The 23449-nt window shown below is 37.3% G+C and overlaps 1 protein-coding gene and 1 pseudogene across 2 annotated transcripts in view; both read left to right on the top strand.

Annotated features, from left to right (window-relative positions):
• The window catches only part of GPC5 (glypican 5), a 2038323-nt gene that overhangs the window by 1102459 nt on the left and 912415 nt on the right, over positions 1 to 23449 (top strand). The gene's annotated exons all lie outside the window — the stretch shown is intronic.
• On the top strand, positions 13827 to 21745 carry LOC140512771 (ribose-5-phosphate isomerase pseudogene; annotated as a pseudogene).

Genomic DNA, 23449 nt, shown 5'->3' with positions numbered 1-23449 from the left:
ACATTCTTTTAAAATATATGCATTTCACAGGAGACTCTTTCATCATTATCTTCTATAATTGGCATTTTTTTAATTTCATAGGGTAAATATTAAAACCTCAAAGAGTTAGAATTTTCTCAGGTAATATTAGTTTTGGGCCTGCTCTGAGACTGTGTCTGATACAATGCAATTGATTTGATCATTTTGATGGATCTGATTCATCGGTTAAAATAAGAGAATAGTCTGAATGAACAATATTGAGAGAGCTGTTGATTCAGACTAAATCTATCAAAATCCAGTAAGGAGAATCCAGTGATACTATTTCTAAAGTTGTGGGGTTATTTTTCTCTTTTATGATAATGCCACCACATTGAGAGCCAGCAACAGCATAGCTATTACAACTGTTGACAAGTTTTATTTTGATCGCATATAACCGTAGGTTCAGAGAAGAGGAGAGGAGGGGCCTGTATACTTCAGTTTTGCTAAAAAGGTGTTCATAAAATTCAGATGTTTAACTACATAGTCAGAAGTTCTTTTGCCTCTTTTTAAGTGGTAGTTTAAATTGGGTCTTTTTTGTTAACTTTATAAGGTATGACTTAGGTGGAAAACTAAATGAAAAATTCAGTCACAATGAATACTTACCATACTGTGCTTATAAAATATTGTGCTTTCAATTCAGTTCAATGCACCAAGCATATATCAAGTCACTACTCCTATGCCAGGTGCTAAACATGCACAGTCAAAAGAAGAAAAGAAAAATATTCTTTCCCTAAAGGGGTGTGTTTTGGTAGCTTTCTTTTCTAAACAAATGTATTAAATTGTGCTTTATTTAGTTGTAACCATGAACCAGAAAAGCAGGTTGACATGGAGCCTGCCTTGGAGTTAGGAAGACTAGAATTCAAAGCTCTCTGCTGGCACAACACACTGACTGTATGACCCTCGAAAAGTCACTTGACGCTCAAAGCACCTAGCAACTAAAACCGTAAAATCATTAGCCATTCCCAATATAAATAAAATCACAAATCCCATTTTAAAAGTATTCAAAAATTTTGGGGGGGGAATACTTCTTTCTTTTTCTTTGTCCTCATGCCTTCTAATTCATTTGTGCAGCAGACATTTATTTACCATTTTTACTGTTATGAAAATTCTATTATGCAAGAGGAGATACAAAATTAATACAAGGCATGGACCCTAGTCTTGGGAAACCAGTTTCTAGTTCCAGTATAAGACAAAAACACATAACCATAGGACAAAATACTGAAGAAGCACATCTGAGAGGTAGAAAAGCACTATATAAAATCTGAGAGAATAATTCATGGAGCAGATGTCATTGGAGTTTTTCCTTAGGGGATAAGTTACACACAAAAATGGGGAGGAATGCCATCAGGGACTTAGGGTATCATTTTAGTAAAGAGACAGAAATAGGAGTCTGCCTTTAGGGAACAGAGAGTAGATCAGATAGCTGGAATGCAGGGTGCATAAGATGACACCAAGTTAGTGATGCTTATAGAGTATCTCAAATGCCAGACATTTTTAACCTTTGAGCTGAAATTTGACATTAACAGACCTCTATGTAAATGGAAGATTAGTTTGGCACAACTGTGAGAAATGGATTGACTAGAGAAGAAACAAGAAGCAAAAAGACCTCTTAGAAGACTCTTGCAATTTTTGAAAGGGTTTAATAAGATGAGAGTGTATTGGTTGCCGACACTGGGCATAGAAAAGACCTTATTTTACAGATGAGGAATCTGAAGGCCAAGGAGATGATGTGATTTCCCCTAACCTCTCACAGTTTATTTAGAAACAAAGCTAGGGGTAGAACCCAGGTCTGACTCTCAGTGAAAGATGATATAACAGTAACTACTAGGACTTGTTCAGTGATTTCACTTTTCCTTTCCTTTACTGTCTCATAACCAAAGATAACACAAAGGCTTTGAACTTGTGAAGCCTGGTGAATAATATGGCTGTTGACTGAAGTAATGACCTGGAGTGACATGTAGGTTCTTTTTTGGACATCTGGAGTAGGAGATGTTGACATGACATACAAGTAGGTAAATGTCTCATTGGAAGTTGGAAGTGTTAATCTAAAGCTCAGAATAACTGTCAGGCCTAGAGCTACAGACAGGGGGAACATCCATGCTCAGTGCAATCAAAAACTATGGGATTTCAGCTAGTTGAAGTTATGTAGGTTTGAACTTGGAGACACAGAGTTCAGGATTGCATCTCAGCTCTGTCATCTGAGTGACCTTGGGCAAGCCACTTTTTGTCTCCAGAATTTAGTTCCCAGATATCACTGATGAGAAAGTTGTTGAACTTCTTAACCTCTAAGGTCCTTTCTAGATCTAGGTGATGTTCCCAAGCTTAAAAAATGATTATCTCAAGAAGAAAAAGAGCCTGGCACACATAAAATAACTAGAGAAAAGTGAAAATACAGTGAATGCATGAAAATAAGGAAATATAATGAATCAGGTGAATTTTAAGCACATGGTAGGCATCTTGGAAGCAAGGTGAATTGGAAAAAATAGGAGATATGCCATATAGTTTGAGATATAATTAATGATATAATATATATATAATAAATCTTATAATTATTATATTGAAACATTAGGTCATTGTGCCTTTCTGTCATATGAGCAAGTTGGGCTAAGGTTTTTCAAAATTCTATAACTCTATAGAGAACTACTGGTGGAAATAATATAATAATTCCTTCAGTATAATAAATGGATAGATGAATGAATAGATGATTGAAAAGCATTTATTGAGAGCTTAAGTGCTGACAATACAAATACAAAGGGGAGATAGACTCTTTCCTCAAGGACTTCACATTTATGGGAGAGATGATAGCAGAGGTGGTGGCTACAGAGGAATTTTTGGTCTGGCAAGTCATGGAGATGGTGATGGAAATAATCAACCTGATAACAATGAAGCAAAATGTATTCTGTAACCTTTGCTTATTAGCAATGTAATTTTTGGAGACCTTTATCATACCTTTATTTTCAGTTCTGAAATGATTCATCTAAATTCCCCAACATAATGTTTTCTGTAAAACATAGCTATTAAACAAAATATGCTTTAGTCCTTTCACCTTCATAGCATTTGGTATTCTGATTGGTGGTTATCACTTCATGGTAGATTAGTGAGGCAGTAAATGGGAGAAGACTTAAATGGACAGCTAATCAAGTGAATGGATATCAAGTAGTCAATTTCTACAGAGTACAATTATAATTCACAAAATATGTGAAGCATTATAATTTTGGATGCTGCACTCTTAGACAAAATGTAACTAGAACAGACAAATGGCTACACACGAGCACACTTGAGAATCTGGTTGTTACAAATATATAGTTCTCTAAAATCATGGCATCTTTCCTTCCTTAGATGCCACAGATAGTTTTTCTATTCACATGTTGTAAATATGGCATGATGCTTATATAGTGAAGGACCCCCCTTTTTATCTTTTGGTTTCATAGAATATTAGCCCTCAGATGCTTCCCTGGAGTGTACCAGCACGTTCGATCCTATGCTTTATGCTTGCCTTTGAACATAATTTACTGCTTCAAGAATCTTCGGAATGTAGGACCTTAACAATTGCAAAAAACTCTGAACAAATGGCTTCAGTATCTTGTCCTTACATTCCCAGAACAATTATCTTCGTGTTTATCATGTTCTCTACTTGGCTCTGGCACGTAGTAATCACTTACTAAGTGCTTTAGCTAGCTAGCTAGTTATCTCTGTATCCTTAGCAGCTTTTTCCAAAAGCTAAACGTGATCTATAGTTTTGGGGCCTTAGCTTCCTTCTTCACTTCTATGTGGCACAATAGATAAAGCACTGGACCTAGAATCAGGAAAATCTGAATTCAAATTCAGTCTCCGATGCTAGCTGTATGACTCTGGGCAAAAATAATTTAGTGTCTTCATTACCCTCAACTGTAAAATGGGGACATCAAAGGTACCTACATCACAGTTGTTGTGAGGATCAAATGAGACATTTGTAAAATGTAAGCTTAGTACAGTGCCTGCCATATCCCAGGATCTGTATGCTTATTCCTCATACCCTGCTGAAAACAAAACAAAACAAAACAACAAACCTTACGGTGGGAAATCATCAAAACACACCAGAGTGTAAATCTAGAATAAAGGTTAGACCTTTCCCCTCAGAGGGAAGGTCAGTGAGAATGCTCTCCCATTTGTACCCATATGTGCTTTGTTTTACTTAAACTATAATAGTCTTTGAGGTTGATTCTTTGAGATGAATAATTCTATATTATTATGTTGGACAATTTATATATAAATGCTAAATCAGAAATAGCCAAAGAGGGGGTACTCTTGGAACGTATGAAAGAAATCAGATAATGACTATTATTGAGTGGTCTCTTTTTCCACATGGATTTGGTCCCTCTCCCCTTCTTAAGCTGCATTGATGAAATGACAATTGGGGTAGATATCAGACGTAATGAGGTCAACAGCTAATGAAGTTCAAAGACAAATCTAGCCCTATTTTCACTTTACCCCAATGTAAAAAAAAAAAAAAATTCTAACTGGTTTTGCATTAGCTTGCAGAAGATTGGCCAGCCTCTGGCAGTCTCAACCCTGAGTAAAAATCACTATATAGCCAATGAAAAGTCAATGTTGACAATGACTTTTGTGCTTTGTAAGCATTACAGCTCTGTTAGAGGGCTGGGGAGAATGGAATATGGGAAAGGGGTTTTCTATCATATTTTTCCTCCCCATTGACCATTGTGTCTTGCTGTGGAGTTACGTGCCCAATACAACTGAAAGGGAACAGATATGTTCATGCTAGTCCACATGTATGCATGTGCACGCACACACACACATACACATACACATACACACGCACACCTTTCTCTCTCTCTCACTCAAGAAACTATGAAGCAACTTCAAGAAGAATTACCCCTAGCAACAGAGAAAACAACAAGGGATTTAAAGGTGAATTCACTATAGCACTTAAGAGATGAGTTGGATGAAGAGATGAAGGATTGGGAAAACTGGTTTATTTTACTCACTCAAACAGAGATGATTGGTACTGAGATGTCAGTCTATTCATTTTTAGTGAGAACTGCAGTTGTCCAGGATATCAACTTGTGAATCAGTTGGTTATCAGCACATTCTTATCTCATTTGGGAAATCTGCTTGTAAAACCAAATTAAAATAACAGTTCAAATTGAAATATTCTTTATGGTCAATACATGAGTGAATTAAGTATTATAAGTTTTATTATTTCCACTTTATACCTACAAGGAAATAAGCACAGAAATTTAAAAAAAAAAGATTTTCCCTAAGTTTCTTGGGAAAGTCTTTCATAACTTGCCTTCCACCTATCTTTCCATTCTTCTTATGCCTCACATACACCCCAGTATTCTTGGATCCAGTGATATTGTCTTCTTTGGTGTCCTTGAATAAGATATTCCACATCCTGATTCCAGCCATTAGCTGGCCTACTGGTATGAACAGAATGTTCTCCCTTCTCACCTCAACCTCTAGCTTCCCTGGCTTCCTTCAAGTCCCAGCCAAAATGCCACCTTTCAGAAGAAGCCTTTCCCAATATCTCAACTCCAGTGATTTCCTTGTTTTGATGACTTCTCATTTATTTTATTTGTAGCTTGTTTGCGTGTTGTTCCCCCCTCCCCCATTTGATCGTGAGTTCCTTGATAAGGACAGTCTTTTTTTCTTTTTTCTTTTGTATCCTTAGTGCTTAGCACAGTGCTGGTCCAGAAGGCAACTGATAACGTACTTATTGACTGTCTGACTGACATAGATAATAACTAGCAGAGCAATGGCCTAGTTCTGTGGATCCAACCTTATTGTCCTTTCTGCTAAGGTACAATGAATCTGAGAAAGCTGATTTGATAATCTTAGGCTGGAGTAAAAGAGTGGAATAATGTCAGCTGTTTCAGCAGTGTCTGACTCTTTGTGACCTCATTTGGGGTCGTCTTGGCAAAGAGACATGTGGTTTGCCATTTCTTTCTCCAGCTCTTTTAACAGATCTGTAACTGTGACAGGCAGGATTAAGTGACTTGCCCAGGATCACACATCTAATAGATGTCTGAGGCCATATTTGAACTCAGGAAGATGAGTCTTCCTGACTGCAGGCCTAGCACTCTATGTACCTTACCAACTGGGTTGCCTATCTGCCCTCTCAGTCATTTAGGATACCTCTAACCTGTTGTTGTGTTGTGTTCCTCCTTTGTTTTCAAAGAAAACCATGACATCAGAGAAGTGATGACATGATTTGAATTTTACTTTGTTTTGAGTAAGGAAGGGCTGTGCAAGGTCACCAGCCTCAGTTTCTCCTTCTGAGTCATCTGGATCCAGTGACCAGATAGTCATCAGGATAACTGGAGATGGCCCAGGATGCAATGGGAGACCTTTGTCTTTTTAGGCTAAGTCCTTTTCAGGTACTCACTTAGAGTAAGGTAACGCCCTTTCAGTGAATAGGCCTCTTGAAGAAGTAGTTAGGGAATGACCCCTTTAATGAGAAAAAGAAAAAAATAATAAATCAAGCTGGGAGGGCAAGAGAAACAGTTACTATTAATAATCACTCTAAGCCAGGAGGGTCCAGAGAACAGCCATGAAGTGGAGTTTTGGCAGGGACCCATTGTTGTCTTATCTATAAGGCTTCAGAATGCACTGTGTTTAAGGAGGGAGGAAGGGAAGGAGGGAAGGAGGGAGGAAGAGAGGAAGAGAGGGACGGATGGAGGAAGAGAGGGAGGGAGGGAAGAAGAGAGGGAGGGAGGGAGGGAGGGAGGCAGGAAGGAAATCTAGCCAGTAAACCCCGTTAACTAGGCAGCCTCTGACCAATTTGTATGATACTGGAGAAACGCCAACAAATTCTAAGTCCTCAAATCTCTTAAAAAAAAAAAAAGACTCATTGAAGATCACCTTTTTTGTGATTGTGACCATATCATTTATTCTAGTTTATTTTTATTAACATTTCTAAATTTAAAGTGAAAAATGAATTATTACGGCAACAGAAAAGGACCTTTATTTTTTAAAGTGATAAGCTTGCATCAAAAATAGTTGAAACTTTCTTGATATGGATTTCTTGCTTTTCTGTAATGCTTATACCTCATGATCTGTCTCATTTTGAGGGCCTATAATGCCTTATCCATTCATCTTAAATTCAGAGGGTTAATTGAAATAGTTGTTATATATGTGTATTATATATATCATAGTAATCCTTAATAACTTATAACTTGTTTTTTCTACCTTCTAAACGTAATTGTATTGTCCTTCCAACTCTCACCCTCTTCCTGCACCACAATTCATCATTCAATAGCTATTTTTCTCCCCATACCGTGATTTTTCAAGACAGTCTTAAAGTCCACTACTGTGAAAGAATACTTAACAAGCAGAAATGTCTTGTTCTCTCTCCTCTTTCATGTCATTTTTTTAGCCTTTTTTAGACTTTTCACTATAAAGTGTGAAACTTGCAAATAATAATGCTTAAGTTTTACAAAACACATTTCTTAAAATAATATCATGATAAAAACAGTACAAGTATTAGTATGATTGTGTCCATATTTATAGATGAGGAAACTAAGTCTTGGAAAGAATCAGTTATTTGTAATACAAGATTCATATTAGAGAAATGACACTGAATATCCTGATTCCAAACATTTATGTTTTCTATTGTACAACTTGTTTTGAGTGGGCACTCATATGAGAGGGCCAAATGGAAAACATGTTTTGTTATTCATGTAATTTCATAGCAACTAGACCTTCAAAAGAAATTTTCAGGCATGTTTTGTACTTTTTTTCAAGGATCTACTAAGTATTACCTTTTCTTCCATAACCAAATTAGCTCTTACTGTCCTTTAAATGGCTAAATTGTTGGAGAGCTTCCAAAGCTGCTTTCATTACTAAAATTAACCTTTTGTAAATGTCAACACACCATACCCGATTCATTTTGGAGCACACATCACATTACCTATAAGCCATTTGACCTTATGAACAATACCACATGGTACATCATTATTAGAATTGTCAACAGTAGCCTCTGCAGAGTTTTACTGACCTGATGTTTTACCTTGAAGTTTGTGTAGCCAGTGTTAATGTCAGAGACGTCAAGAAAAAAAGCGTCATTACTGGTCTAATGATTGAGCCTGTACTCACTTTATGCTTTAAGTGTCTTCTGTGTAACCAAAGCAAAGGCAGTAAACAATCCATGTTCCCTGCTCCTTCCAGGGTACAATGATGTTGATGTTTTCAAATTAGCATTGTTATTTATTTATTTATCTGCCAAATTCATCCATCAAGACATTCACTAGTTGTATTAAAATACATTTCCTTCTTAAATTTCTCTTTTCAATTTGAATCTGGTGCTAATTCTTCTTATTAAAATTTATGATTTTGTCACTGATCGGTTGTTCTGGTTGAGTCCACTTCCATATGGCCTACAGAGCACCAGGCCCTTCTGTCTTCCTCTGTCTCCTGAAGTCTGTCCAACCTCACATTCATTGCTTTCATGGCACTATCTAAACATCTCATACTCTGCCATCCCTTTTCCTTTTGCCCTCAAAGGGCTCTGCTGGCAGTTATCAACTGGTCTTGTTCCACAATCTCTAGCTACAGAATTAGAGATAGCACATACGCAGCTGACCCTGAAAATCAGGTTAATGTGACTGAAGGCCACAGAAAATACAAATATATCTTGTTTTATGAAACATTTACTCTTGCTCCACATAAATCACTCGACAGGTGCAGCTATTGTGGACCCAGGAAATGAGATTATCCACTTAAACCCATTAACTCTTAGCTGTTGCTAGGTATTCTGAATTTTAGAAATGGTCTCAAAGATTTTAGAGACACACCCATTTGCATGATAGTAATATGGAGTTATGAGCTTTTGTATTTATCAGCAGAAAGGTGATAGTTCATTGAAATGCACAAGTTCCATTCTCTCCCACTGTCTCAAAAGATTTTGGATAGGTAGTTTATTTTTCACCTGACTTAATGTTAAGTGATTTGATGCAATATTCCTCCACCATCAAAAGGTTCTAATCCAGGCATGTATCTTAATGATATCTCAGGTGTGCTTTTATTACATAGTGAATTCTAATTGGTTATTGGATAATTGTTAATCAGCAGGTGTCATAATATGACTTAAAGGAAATGCTTGAAGAAAAGTGTGGAAAATCCCTGTTGGGATCTGGATTGCCATTTCTACCTTTTTCCTACTTACTTTTAAAAACAAGCAGTTCTGCTTGAGAAATAGAATTTGGTTTATCAAAGTAGAAAAACCTCTTTAACTGCCTGTGCCTCCTTTCTTCATCTATAAAGCGAAGGGCCTCTCCTTAGATGTACGATAAGAATCTTCCCACTCTATATCTATGACTAAATGATCTATAATCATTTGTAATTGACTTCGTGTTTGTCCTCTTTTCTTCTGTTGCCTTTATACAATGTGACAAAGTGTAGAGAGACACCAAACAATTGATATTGTGAAAGTCCTAGCTATTACGTTCCCTCAGACTTCTTTCTATATAGCATCCTGTCCTATTCAGTTTAACTCTGCCCAATCTTGCCCCACCCTGCCCTACCAAACCCTACCCTACATAATGACACATTGTGGTGCATTATCTAATATTCTTCATACAACAGTGCTAAGTAAGAATGATAAATCTAGTCTTCTTCCGTCAGAGGAGGGTCACGAGAAGATGATCAGGAAGTGGGTCGCTGAGTACATAGTTATTAGAAAGGAAAAGAAGGCTAATGGAGGCAAGACTATTTGGGTTAATGTCAGAACCATAGACCAAAATTTGAACTACCTGAAGAACAAAGTGTGAGACCAGAGACATTTAGAATATTTCTGAACAAAAACTAAGCTGTCATGGAAGCCAAGGATTATCAAAAACATAAGAACTGAGTAGGGGTCTAGAGGATTTTAGCATGCTATTTTACCCTCACAAGATCTTTCTAATCCATCTCCTTCTCTCCATTCACAAACCCACTGATCTATTTCAGACTCTTGTCACCATTTGCCTGGATTATTGTAACAGTGTTTTTGCATATTTGTTTTAAACAAAACCAACAACAAAACCAACTCACACCGTGTGATCTGTCTATTCAGACTGCTTTTAATTACCCTAATAATTATAAAGTTCTTAGGAATTACAGATATTATCTTCTCATATAATAAGGTAAACACTTTAATTTTATTGAGTCTCTTATGATTTCTCTTTCATGTTTATTTCTTGAATCTTATGTTTAAATGTCAAATTTTCTATTCACCTGGTCTGTTCATAAAGAATGTTTTAAGATCATCTGTTTCATTAAATTTCCATTTACCCCTTCCCCCTGCCAAAGGATGATACTCAATTTTGCTGTGTAAGTCATTCTTGATTGTAATACTAGTTCCTTGCCTTCAGGGGTATCATATTTGAGCCCTCCCATGTTGCACAGTCAGATCCAAAGTTCTCGAGAGAGACCTTGAGAGTGTACTTCTATCACTTCACTGTGCAACATGGGAGACACTGGCACAGGACCGCTCAGCATGGCGTGTCCTCATCAGAAAGGGTGCTATGTTATGAGCAAAGTAGAATTGAGGCAGCACAAAGTAAACATAGGATGCACAAATTTGGAGTATTCACCCCCAAAATTCATACAGACTATATGTGCCCAACCTGTGGTAGAGCATTCTGAGCTCATAATGGTCTGATCAGTCACAGTCGTACACACTGAAACTTCACTTCATCATTGTGATGTCATTTTGATCCTCTGAAAATAAAGGACAATAGCCATTTGAGTCCTCCTCTCCTTTAATGTGAAAGCTGCCAAATCTTGTATGATTCTGACTGTGGCTCCATTATATTTGAATTGTTTCTTTCTGGCTCCTTGAACTATTTTCTCCTTGACATGCATGTTCTGGAATTTATTTCTAATATTCCTGGGATTTCATTTTGAAATCTCTTTCAGAAGGTGGTCTGTGAAGTTTTTAATTTCTATTTTACTCTCTGAGTCTAAGATATTGGGACAGTTTTCCTGCAAAACATTTTGAAATATGATATCTAGATTCTTTCTGTGATCATGGCTTTGAGGTAGTCCAATACCTCTTAATTTACTTTTCTTTGATCTGTTTTCAGGTCAGTTGTTTTTCCAGTGAACAGTTTCATGTTTTCTTCTACTATTTTTTTCCCTCTTTTAACTTTGTCTTATTGTTTCTTGATGTCTCATGAAGTCATTAGGTTCTACTTGCCCAATTGTAATGTTTAAAAATTTATTATCCTCAGGGAAATTTTGGTACCTCTTTTTTCCCCCATTTGGCCAAATTCTGCTTTTTAAGGAATTATTTTCCTCATTAAATTTTTGTGTCTTTTTGTCCATTTGACCAATTCTACTTTTCGAGTTCTTTTATTCAGTGAATGCCTCTTTTACTAAGCCAATTCTGTTTTTAATATGTCGTTTTCTTTCATATTGTTGTGTGCCTCTTTTACCAAGCTGCTCATTCAGTGTTCATAATTTTCTTCCATTACTGTCATTACTTTCCCCAATTTTTCCTCTACTATTCTTACCATTTTCTTTAAATCTCCCAGGAATTCTTGTTAAGCTTATGTCATAAGGGCAGGTTTTTTTTGTTTGAGGCTTTGGTTGTAACTATTTCAAATTGTTGCCTTCCTCAAAGTTTTTATCTTGGTCTTTTTTTGGTCAAATCCTTTTTTGCTCTTGTTGTTTTTTGATTTTTCCAATGTATTTCTTGATTTTGCTCACCTGAGAGTAGGGAGGCATTGTCACAAGCTTCAGGGCTTCTTTGTGCTACTGCTTTTGGAGCTAGTCCTGGGGGTCTGCAAGTTTGTGGTACTTCTAAGGGAGATTGACCTGTTCACAGAGGTGGTTACTGCTCTCTTGGTCTCAACTCTGGTCTTTGCCTAGGATGTCCCCTGCTCCCCTGAAGCTGTAAGTGCAAGAGTTCTTCTTGGCCATGGAACTGTGACCAAGTATTCTGCCCTCCTGCAGCCACAAGTGCTAGTGATCCCCTGCTCCCTTGTGACTTACCACCCTAGAATTGAGACCCAGAATTGTGTATGGGCAATGGAGTTGCCAATCAGCACCAGCTATACCTGGTGCCAGCAAAGGGTTCCCCTGTAATCTCTTTCTGACCAGTTTTTCAACCCCTTTACTGTCTCTGGGGTCAGATTTCCTGAAGCTGCTGCTGCTGGCACTGTTGGTGTGGTTGCCTACAAAGACCCACTGCTTATGTTGATGTTCCATGCCAGGCCATGATCGTGGTGTCACAGACTTCTCCTGCTAACCTCCTAAGTTGAACTTGTCTAGAAACAATGTCTCAGTCTGACCTTTTATTGGTTCCATCCCTCCAATGATGTCAAGAATTATTTTTAAGTTGTTTGGAGGGGAATGTTGGTAGAGTTGAGTCAAGTTGCTGCCTACCCTCTGCCATCTTGGTTCCCTCACTGTCGTGTTTTAACTGACGTCCTTACTTCAAGTCTCTCCACTCTAGTACCCACTCAGTTGCCAGAGTGATTTCCTGAACCACAAGTATAACCATTACAGTTCCCTGTTTAATAATGTCCAGCAGCTCTCTTTTGCTTCTAGAATCAAATGCAAAATCCTTTCTTTGGCCTTTAAAGCCCTTCACAACTTAATTCCAACTTACTTTTCCAGCCTTACAGTAAATTAGTTGATTTTCTTACCATCCCTCACATGAAATTTCTGTTTTCTTTCGTGCCATTGAACCGGCTCTCCTTATTTCCCTCTTAACCACTTCTTAGAATCTCTAACTTCCATTGAAGCTCAGCTCACACGTTACTTTCCATGTTAAAATTTTCCTGATCCCCCAGGTGTTCATGCTTCCTTATATCAAGTGACCTTTAATTTGTTTTCGATATATTCTCTATATATTTGTTATTTCACTTATTGTACATGTTGACTTTCCCTGTTGAATGTAACCTTCCTTTTGACTCTGGGAAAGGTCTTATTTGTGTCTTTGTTTCACAATTGCTTGGCACAGTAACCAGATTATAGTAAGCATTTAATATATGTGTATTAACTGATTGAACCCAAAGAGAAATGAAAGTATTCTTGATACCTATGTTTATTTTCTGTGCATTTATTGCTTGCTTTCAATAAAATTTGAGCCCCTTGAGGACAAAGATGATTATTTTCTTAGTGCAAAGTACTAAAAACATGTTAGTTGAATTGAATAGAATTGAATTTTGATGAAAACCACCTTATCAGTTTCAAAATCTGAGAAAGTATGACAATTTTGTCAGCTTTTTTCATTAGTATATCCCTTGGCATTTTTGCCTACTTGCTTTTCCATATGAAATCCATTATGATTATATGTCTTTGTTCTTGAATATCATGTCCAATTCTTTGTGGCCCCATTTTGGGATTTTCTTGGCAAAGTTACTGAAGTGGTTTGCCATTTCCCTGTCTAGTTCATTTTGCAGTTGAGGAACTGAGGCAAACAGGGTTAAGTGACTAGCCCAGGGTCACACAGCTAGTAAGTATCTGAGACTAGATTTGAACTCATGAACATGAGTCTTTCTGATTCTAAGCCGAGTGTTCTTTCTACTGCTTGGGCTACTCATTGCCCATGATTATGTCCAATTATTTTAAAAAGTTCCTTAAGGTTTTGACTGGGATTGCATTGAGATGATGAAGAAATCACAAAGAGGTTCAGTAGGACTATTCACTGTTAGTGGGTTTTATCACTTTCCCTAGACTCTGAGATAGCTATTTAGAAATTGTATAAATACATTGAAGAGGAACGTTAACATATTATATTGGAATAATTTCCCCCAAAAAACATCTTAGGGCACCTAACTCTATTGAAACAACTCTCAAACAATCTGAAAGTTTTGTGATCATATTTTTTAATAATCTAAGTTCCTATGCTCACTCCCATGCTCCTGCTCCCTCCCACACCCGCTGCCCTGACCAAGCATCTGGTTGGCCTGCAGCTATGAAGAACCACATGAAGAATAATCAAGTGCTGGGCATCTATAGCGATTCTCCCATCATCCGTGCTGTACCAAGGATAACTGAAAGAGTGAAACAAGAATACCTGAACATTGTCTGTATCCCCCTGTCCTCTCAGACCTGGCCACTAATTCTTCAGAATGGCTTACCCATAAGTAACCTGGACCAGCCCCCACCGCTTGATCATGCTATTGATGGTGCTGACCAAGTAGATGCTGACCTCAATCTCATCCAAGGTGGCTCAGGAGAAGATTGTAGCAGGCTATGTCAAATGTTTCATCTTTATTGCTGATTATCGGAAGTATTCAAAAACCCTTGGTGACCACTGGGTGAAGGGAATTCCCGTTGAAGTCATCCCCATGGCCTATGTCCCTATGACCATGGCCCTGTCTTGGATATTTGGAGGAGTGGCTGAACTGTGGATGACTGAGCACAAGACTGGCCCTGTGGTGACAGATAATGGAAACTTTCTGCTGGACTGCAAGTTTGACAGGGTGCATCAATGGAGTGAAGTTAACATGGCCATCAAAATGATACCAGGAGTCGTGGACATAGATTTCTTGATCCGCGTGGCAGAAAGAGTCCATTTTGGCATGGAAGATGGCTCGGTCACCATGAAGGAGAGGCTGTCTCACTGACCAAGGCCTTACCAGTCGCCAAGGCAGAGAAGCCCAGGAGCCTTTGCCTTAACATACTTGCCCTATGACTGCTGGTCAGAGCGTGAGGGTCTCTTGAAATGTTGTTGAATATCCCTGTTCTTTTTTTAAAGGAAATAGAGCATATATTTTTTTCTATCTAAAAATACTTTTTTAAAGAAAAAAGTTTGATTTCATGTTTTATATGAAATACTACCAAAAAAAGGACAGTTTTTGAATCCTTGACTTGAGTCTGACAGCTCCTCATTAAGTTTCTGAGTGTGTAGTTTGCTAGAGAATCCCAAAATATCAGCCACTGTGCCAGCACAGTCTATAAAAAGGCCAAGTCAGCAGCCCCCTGATGCCTTACTGGGACCATTGATGAACTTCATGCCTTCATTCTTCATTTATTGGTTTGTTTTTGAGGTTACATTTTAATAGCTCACAGCATGTAGTTACACTTTTAGATCAAGTGTGTGCCGAGCCCAGTGATGCCCTTGACAATGCCCTTCATGGACAAGCTGTTTTGACCTTAGTACCATCACCCCTTGGCCAAGATCAGGCTGCTTACCCATACTGGCAGACACACATATTCTCCACCTCCTTGACCAAAAGGACTTTCCTAGTACAACCCTAGTACTGCTGGTGGAATATCTCTCCCTTGTTACATGAACTTTTTCTGTTGTCGACCTTTTATGAATTCTATGTCTGCCTTGATCACCCTTGAGTTCATCACCTGCACAGTTGGGCATCATATGTCTCCTGTTTACATTCTGTGTGTGTTCAGTGCCACTTCAAAGGAAAATTCAAATAAAAAATAAAAAATCTCCCACTTAAGTACCTCAGAGTTCGTGCTTGCATTGAAACAATTTCTAAACAACTGTTTGAGATTTCACAACCACAGGGTTAGAAAACCTATTAAAAGTCATCCGTCCTATTGAAACTCTCTGGTTTACCTTCTGCTCATTCAGTTCCTCAAAAACCATAGTAGATTGAAGATAGAATCAATGTTCTCTATCTCCAGCTATTAAACTTATTTCAGGATTTAACCCCAGCCAAACAGAGCTTAAAGAAAAGAAAAAGCAATGCCTTTTGACTATATGCTTCTACTTAATTGGAAAGTAAATTAATTTGGACGTAGAAATAAACCAAAGAGTACAATTAAATGTGGGTGGGGCTTGTACATTGTTAGGTCATGCATAGGAAGAAGGCAAAGCTGATCATTCTAGACATAGCACTAATAAACTCGTTCTATTCTTTCTTAGAGTGTTATGGGCAAGTGAAGAAAGATTTTTTTTTTAAAAACACTTTCAGCTTCTTGGTCCCCCAAAAAATGAGTGAAAAATTGTTTTGACAGCTGGTTTAAATAATAAATAGGTTCCTCGGATCATCACTGTTCACTCTTGTTGCAAAACATAAGTCATTTAGACCATATTGTAAAGGATCTGTATGACATAGCTCTTTCTATGGGATTCTTTTTCCCCCCAGCAGTTAGCCATTGTGAAACTTTCCTTCCCTCACACAGTAATCATCAGCATATAAATAGACAACCTAGCTAAAGGGAAAAATATGAATGTTTCTGAAGAGAGAAGTCATTTTACTATCTGCTGAGTGTTTATATCTCAAGATCAGTCAGAAAACTAGCCTTATCTTCCTTGTTGACAGTCACTATCTGGTGAAAACATTGCTTTCCAGGAACATGAATTTTGTCCATCCATCCCTGAAGTGCTGCTGTGATCTAACAAAATAGTTTGCTAAGCTAACACTTAGGGAGCAGAGGATGGGAGATTTCCTTCAAGCAGAAAGTTAATAATCTGTGGCATCCCCTTACTAGACAACATACAAACACACACACACACACACACACACACACTCCTCTTATGATGGCTTGTATTAAGACTTGCATGTGCTAGGTATGAATTATTTTACATAAAGTTGCTTAGAAGGAAGACAGAGATCATATGCAAATACCACACTACTTGGTAATAACTGTGTATTCTTTTGACTTATCTATCATGTAATTCTTACATGTAGGAATACAATATTGAAATCCCACAGCTGGAATCCAAGTTTCAAATGTTGGCGGTGTTTTATAAGAAGATCTGTGTTACAGATCTCAGCTTCAATGAGCTGTATGACTATGAGCAAGTCACTGAATTCTCTGAGTCTCAGTTGCTTCAGCTGGGATACCATTCATCTCATTGGATTGTTGAAAGGAACAGAAATGCCTTCAAAGGACTACAAGCTTTAAATTCCTGTCTAAATGCCACTTTATATGAGAGGAAGCATGTCATAGTGGATAGAAAGCCAGTCTTAGAAAACCTGGATTCAAATCCTACTTCTGAGGCTTTGTGACCCTGGACAAGCTATTCAAATACCCTAGGGAACTGTTGAAGATTATTAATTGCAGAAAAGGTAACTGTCCTAAATTGGAACTGGGCACTCCCTAGCAAGATAAAATCAGAGGTCTATTAAAAAATGAAAGATTTTAGGGAAAGAGGGAATATGGTATAATGATGATTACAAAGCTGTCTCTCAAATCAGGAAGATGTGGGGTCAAGTCCTGCCTTTAACATATACTGACTTTGTGATTCTGGGCAAGTCACTTAACCACTTAGTGTCTCCAAGCAATTCTCTAGGGCCATAAGATTCAGAGAAGAGGCTAATCTGCAATTGTAGAAGGTGTTTCTCATGAACATTCCCAGTACTAATTCAATCCCAAGTTTGATCTAAAAAATAAATATCAGTTACTGTCATTAATAGTGGTAAGTTTTGAATTCTGGACACAATGATTCTCTGCTTTCATGCATTGTATGGCAATTACATTTACATTTGGATTCTAGGTACTTCTATTATTTTCTCTGTCAAGCACAATTATTACTTTTTCTTCATAAGTAAAGTGATACTTCATAGTCAAAAAGACTGGTTACGTATGCCATTATTATTGTACAGATGACAGTGGGCAAAGAGTTAATGTGAGGTTTGTTTTTTTTTTTTTATCCCTGCTGTTTCCTATCTTGGCTGTACCTTATATGCAACATAAATAAATTTTAGTTCCGAAAAATTAAACCAGTGTGGGCCTGTAAATCCTTTTGTTAATCTGTGAAATTTAGAGGCAGCATAACATTGGAGAAAAAGCAATGGATCTGAAGCCAAGAGCTCTAGCTTCTTCTTTCATCTTTGCTTCTGTGTAACCTTGAAAAAGACAGCTTGATTTTCTCTCATTCATAAAATGAGGGGGTGGGGGGAGGTTATAAGATAACTAAGGTTTCTCCAGGATCTTAATCCTATGACAATTCCCTGTGAGGGTTTCTCAGGACAAATGACTTCATTTTTATAAAATGGAGATAAGAATACTTGTATTACCTAACTTGCAAGGTTGTTGTGAGAATATATATTGAAATTCTAAAGCATTAAACTGAAGTGCAAAGTGCTAAAGCTATAATTAGTGCCCATCATTGCCATCTTTACTACCACCCGCAGCGAGCAGTAGAACCCCTCTCTATGTCTCTACATCCCCCTGCCCCCATTTCCTTGCATTGGGTTGTACTGCCTTTCTCTTTTCTCCAAGTGTAGTAGCTCGTGTTGGCCTTGATTATTACAGATGACTGTGACTGTGACTCTCAAATTGTATATATTAATTATTCCTATGAATACAGCACTATTACAGGCTCTATAGAAAGCAAATTACAATATTTTGTTGGCTCATAACTCACCTGCCCTCACAGACATTAAAGTGTACATTAAAGAGTCCGTACATTGTGTGTACATTAAGAGTCAGTTTACATTGCTCCTTACATTAGACTTTCCTAGTGTCTAAAATCTATCTTAAGTTAAAGGCACATTTACTAGTGCCTTGAGTTAAATGTGGAATGACGCTAATTCCTTCAGATTCTGGGGCATTGTTTGGTAAGTTATTGCTTCAGCGTACTCTATTGAAATATCATTGGAGGGCTAATGAATTCTAGAATGAATACAGCTTCAAGGCGTGCCTAAAACTGTGGAAATCTGATTCATTTTTCTCCTTTGCTTAAGCTCTACTTCTACTATCCTTCTTCCCAACAGGGTGGGAATTTGTTTGATTTGAATTGTAAAAGATATTGCTGTAGCAACAGTGATTATGTCCTTATGTTAGAGATGGTTGTTAGAAGTGAGTGACATTAAGTAAAACTAGTATGTGTTGGGGCAATGTGACTTGTATCAGACCCTTACCAATTTTCAACAAGGAATTTTTTTTCCTTCTGTCCATGGCTTAAAGTGTTATTGCTCAGATCTTTCTACATTTTAAACAGTTCCTTGTTTCCAATAAAAACATTACTGCTTTTATTTCATCTCATTGATTTTGTACAGTTTCATTGTTAGAACAATCTGACAAGACCTTAAAGTAACTTGAATACATCAACATATCATGTTCATCAAAGAAACCTGTCAGAGATTCACTATGAAAGAGCTTACTTTTCATACAAATACTTTCAAGTCAATCTGAAGTTGAAAAAGGATTTATTAAAAATCAGTCCTGATAATAAAACTTGTCAAATACACCAGAATCCCATGGTAATTTCAGTATAACAAAATCATATAAAAGACTGGTTAATTTTGGACCCCACAACCAAAAGGGGTTGTATATGTACACACACAATACATAATATGTATAAATATGTATATGTATGTCTGTACATTCATATATGTATATGCACATATACATATGTGTGCATAAGTATATATGCATGTATATTTTTATATGAAAACCCACAAAAATAGCCTCATGAGCCAATCTGATTAGAAGAACATTAAAGGCAGCTTTGAAAAACTCCAATGTTTTCAACTGTTGATTTAACATCATAGTATAAGCACTAGGGCAATAGGTCCATTAATCTAGAGGTGGAAGGGTTGTCAGAAACCACTTAGTCTAACCTTCTTATCTTACAGATGAAAAAGAAACTGAGACCCAAGGAGATAATGGGATTTGTTCAGTCAGGGGTAGGATTTGGACCTAGCTTCTCTCACTCAAGATTTCCTACCTACAGTGATGTATCAGCGTCTTGTGGAGGTGACACTAGATTTTTCTCCTGATAGCCCCCCACCCCTTCAAAAATATTACTTTTATTTTTTTTTAGGAAGGAAGAGGTAGTTTCTACCCCCCCCTAGGAAATTCTCACTGAGCAATTGCCCTCTACCAGTTCAGACCTATATTTATTTTTTATATGCTTATATGTGTCTGTGCTGTCTCCATGTATGGAATGCAAATTCATTCAGAGCATGGATGATTTCACTTTTGCCTTGTATCCCCAGAGTATGACATATAGTAGCTGCTTAATAAATGATTAATTGATTGATTAAAAGTATCTATAGGAACAAAAGCCCCAAGTGGAAAAAAAAACAACAAATATTTAAATATCTGCTTTCTTATGAAAGATATGTATCTTATCCAGGGTCTGAGTAATTATGTCTTCAGAGATTCATCAATAGGTGATGATTAAAAAAAGTGTATCTATAGTAACTTACAATTTAGTTCAATTAAAAATCACTAAACACATAGTCTTCATGAGGTTCTATTTTAGGTATTAAGGACACAGAGAAATAGTATTGGTCCTCAATACCTTACCTTCTGCCAAGGAGATACAGCATATTCAGAAAGATAAATCTAAAGTATTCATAATAATTTTAAAAGGAAGAGAGCAAGGAGTTTGTCATGGGGAGAGCATAAAAGCCTTAGGCTGTCTACTAATGAGTAGAGAGGTCTGCAAGTTTGTCTATTAATGGGTAGAGGGATTTTTATGTGCATTGGTGAAGAGATTCCCATTACCAATAAAATCTCAGATCTTTGAATTTTTTTTCTAATTAAGATAAAACACAAATAAAAGAAATGCCATTTTAATCATAAAATCCTATCATTCATCAGTTTCCTTTTTTCCACTCATTGGAATATTTCTGAGTAACTAGACAGAAAAGATGAGTGCCATAAAATACAAATTCAAGTTATGTTGAAACAAATTAGCAAAATTTTTTTTAATGCATTCAACCTTTATCAAATTCATGGGCAGCCTCAGTACTTATATATTTTATGGATAGCAACTCAAATAATTTTATCTATTACTTAATAGATAAAATTAGCATGATAGTGGAAGACCTCAAAAGGGCAAAAATATTTCCTAGCCCCCCCCAAAAAACAACCAAAATAGTGCCACTTTGGTTTTTACAAAGCAGTGGGCATGATTAGAGTCAGACTGGGACTCAAAATTAACTGTAGCATTTATTTAAGATATTTAATCCCATCATTATGCAATTACAACACATTAAGATCTTGTTAAGACCTACCACCACCTTGTGACTATGAACAGTACTCCTTAAATCTATCACCCATACTGCTGATTATTCATCCCCGGCTTATTAAACTATAAACAAGTAACACCACAACAGCAGCAAATGTCCTTTTTAAAAAATGGGGATGGAGCAGAGCCAAGATGGTGGAGTAAAATGTCTGACCTGCTGTAGTTCTCCCCCCAAAGTCCATAAAATACCTGTGAAAATAACTCTAAAAAATTCTAGAGCAGCCAAAGCCACAAAACAACAGAGTGAAAGATATTTCCAACACAAGGTAGCCTGAAAGGCCAACAGGAAAGGTCTATTGCACCAGGCTCAAAGTGCAGCATAGCCCACAGAGAACAGCCCAGCCTTGGCTGCATGACCCAGCAGCACCAGGACTGGAACAGGCAGGTATCAGGGCATGGAATCATGAGTAGCAGCTGCATTTCTCATATTCCTTAACGCATAAATGCCAGAGACAGCTTCAAAGGTCAGTGAGAAAGCTCTTTCAACTAGAACAGGGTCGTGCCCTAGCCCCATCCCCAGGCAGCTGCAGAGTCCAGTTTTGGAGCCTTAGGCCTAAAGACCCTGGGGAATCAAGCAGTTGATCTGAATCTCAGCCCTGAGTGGCAACCCTGGGGTAAGGAAGAACACTGGCATGGTGGTGCTGGAGGCTGTTGTGGAGATCCTGGGCAGAAAAGCTTGTGGTTGCTCCCAGACCAGAGCACAAGACAGGAGAGGAGTAAGTCCTCTCCCTTGATTGTGCCATCTTGGAGGAAGTGAGAACTTACAGGTCCCTAGAGTATAGCCTCCACTTGATGAAGGACTCAAAAGTCAAGCAACTGGTTAGGAAAATGACCAAGAAAGGGGAAAAAATAAGACTATGGAAGGTGAACAGGTATTTTTCTCCATCCTTTAGAATAAGAACAAAACATATCATTAGAGGAAGACACCAAAGTCAAGGCTTCTTCATCTAAAACCTCCAAAATAAATTTGTGATGGTCTCAGGCTATGAAAGTGATCAAAAGAGATTTTGAAAATCAGTTAAGAGAGGTGGAGGAAAAACTGGGAAGATAAGTGAGAGCAATGCAAGAAAATCATGAAAAGCAACTCAACGGCTTGCTAAAGGAGACTCAAAAAAAATGCTGAAGAAAATAACACCTTTAAAAATTGACTCACCCAAATGACAAAAGAGATCCAAAAAGCCAAAGAAGGGAAAAATACTTTAAAAAGCATAATTAGTCAAATGGAAAAGGAGGTTCAAAAGCTCACTGAAGAACATAGTTCTTTAAAAATTAGAATGGAGCAGATGGAAGCTAATGACTTTATGAGAAATCAAGAAATTACAAAAGAAAAGAATGAAAAATAGAAGACGATGTGAAAAATCTCATTGGAAAAACAACTGAGCTAGAAAATAGATACAGGAGAGACAATTAAAAAATTATGGGACTACCTGAAAGCCATGATCAAAAAAGGATCCTAGACATTATCTTTCATGAAATTATCAAGGAAAACTCCCCTTATATTCTAGAACCAGAGGGTAAAATAAATATTGAAAGAATCCACCAATCACATCCTGAGATACCAAAAAAAAAAAAAAAAAACCTCCTAGGAATATTGTAGTCAGATTCCAGAGTTCCCAGGTGAAAGAGAAAATATTGCAAGCATCCAAAAAGAAACAATTTGATTATTTTGGAAATACAATCAGGATAACACAAATCTAGCTGCTTCTACACTAAGGGATCAAAGGACTTGGAATATGATATTCCAGAAGTCAAAGAAACTAGGATTAAAACCAAGAATACCCTACTTAGCAAAACTGAGTATAATATTTCAGAGGAAAAAATGGTCATTCAATTAAATAGAGGACTTTCTAGCACCCTTGATGAAAAGACCTGAAAAAAGCTGAATAGAAAATTTGACTTTAAAACACAAAAATCAAGAGAAGCATGAAAAGGTAAACAGGGGAGAGAAATCATAAAGATCTTACTAAAGTTTAAGTATTTACATTCCTACATGGAAAGATAATGTTTGTAACTCAATATACTTTTCTCAGTATTTGGGTAGTTGGAGGGATTATATACTTATAGACAGAGGGCACAGGGTGAGTTAAATAGGAAGGGATGATATCTAAAAATATAAAATTTAGGGGTGAAAGAGTAATATATTAGGAGGAGAAATGGAGAAATGGAATCAGGCAAATTATCCCTCATAAAAGAGGCAAGAAAAAGCTTTTACAATGGAGGGGAAAAGAGAGGAGGTAAGAGGGAAGAAATGAAGCTTACTCTCATCATATTTGGCTTAAGAAGGGAATAACATGCACACTCAATCTGATATTAAAATCTGTCTTACATGACAGGAAAGTAGGGGAGAAGGGGATAAGTGGAATGTGGGGGGGATGATAGAACAGAGGGCAAACAGAAAGAAAGAGTAATTAGAAGTAAACACTTTTAGAGAGGGACAAGGATAAAAGAGCGAATAGAATAAATGGGGGACAGGATAGGATGAAGGGAAATATAGTTAGTCTTTCACAACATGACTATTATGGAAGTCTTTTGCATAACTACACA

Source organism: Notamacropus eugenii, chromosome 6 (genome assembly GCF_028372415.1).
Source record: "Notamacropus eugenii isolate mMacEug1 chromosome 6, mMacEug1.pri_v2, whole genome shotgun sequence".
NCBI lineage: Eukaryota > Metazoa > Chordata > Mammalia > Diprotodontia > Macropodidae > Notamacropus > Notamacropus eugenii.
This window is presented reverse-complemented; position numbering and strand designations above follow the sequence as displayed.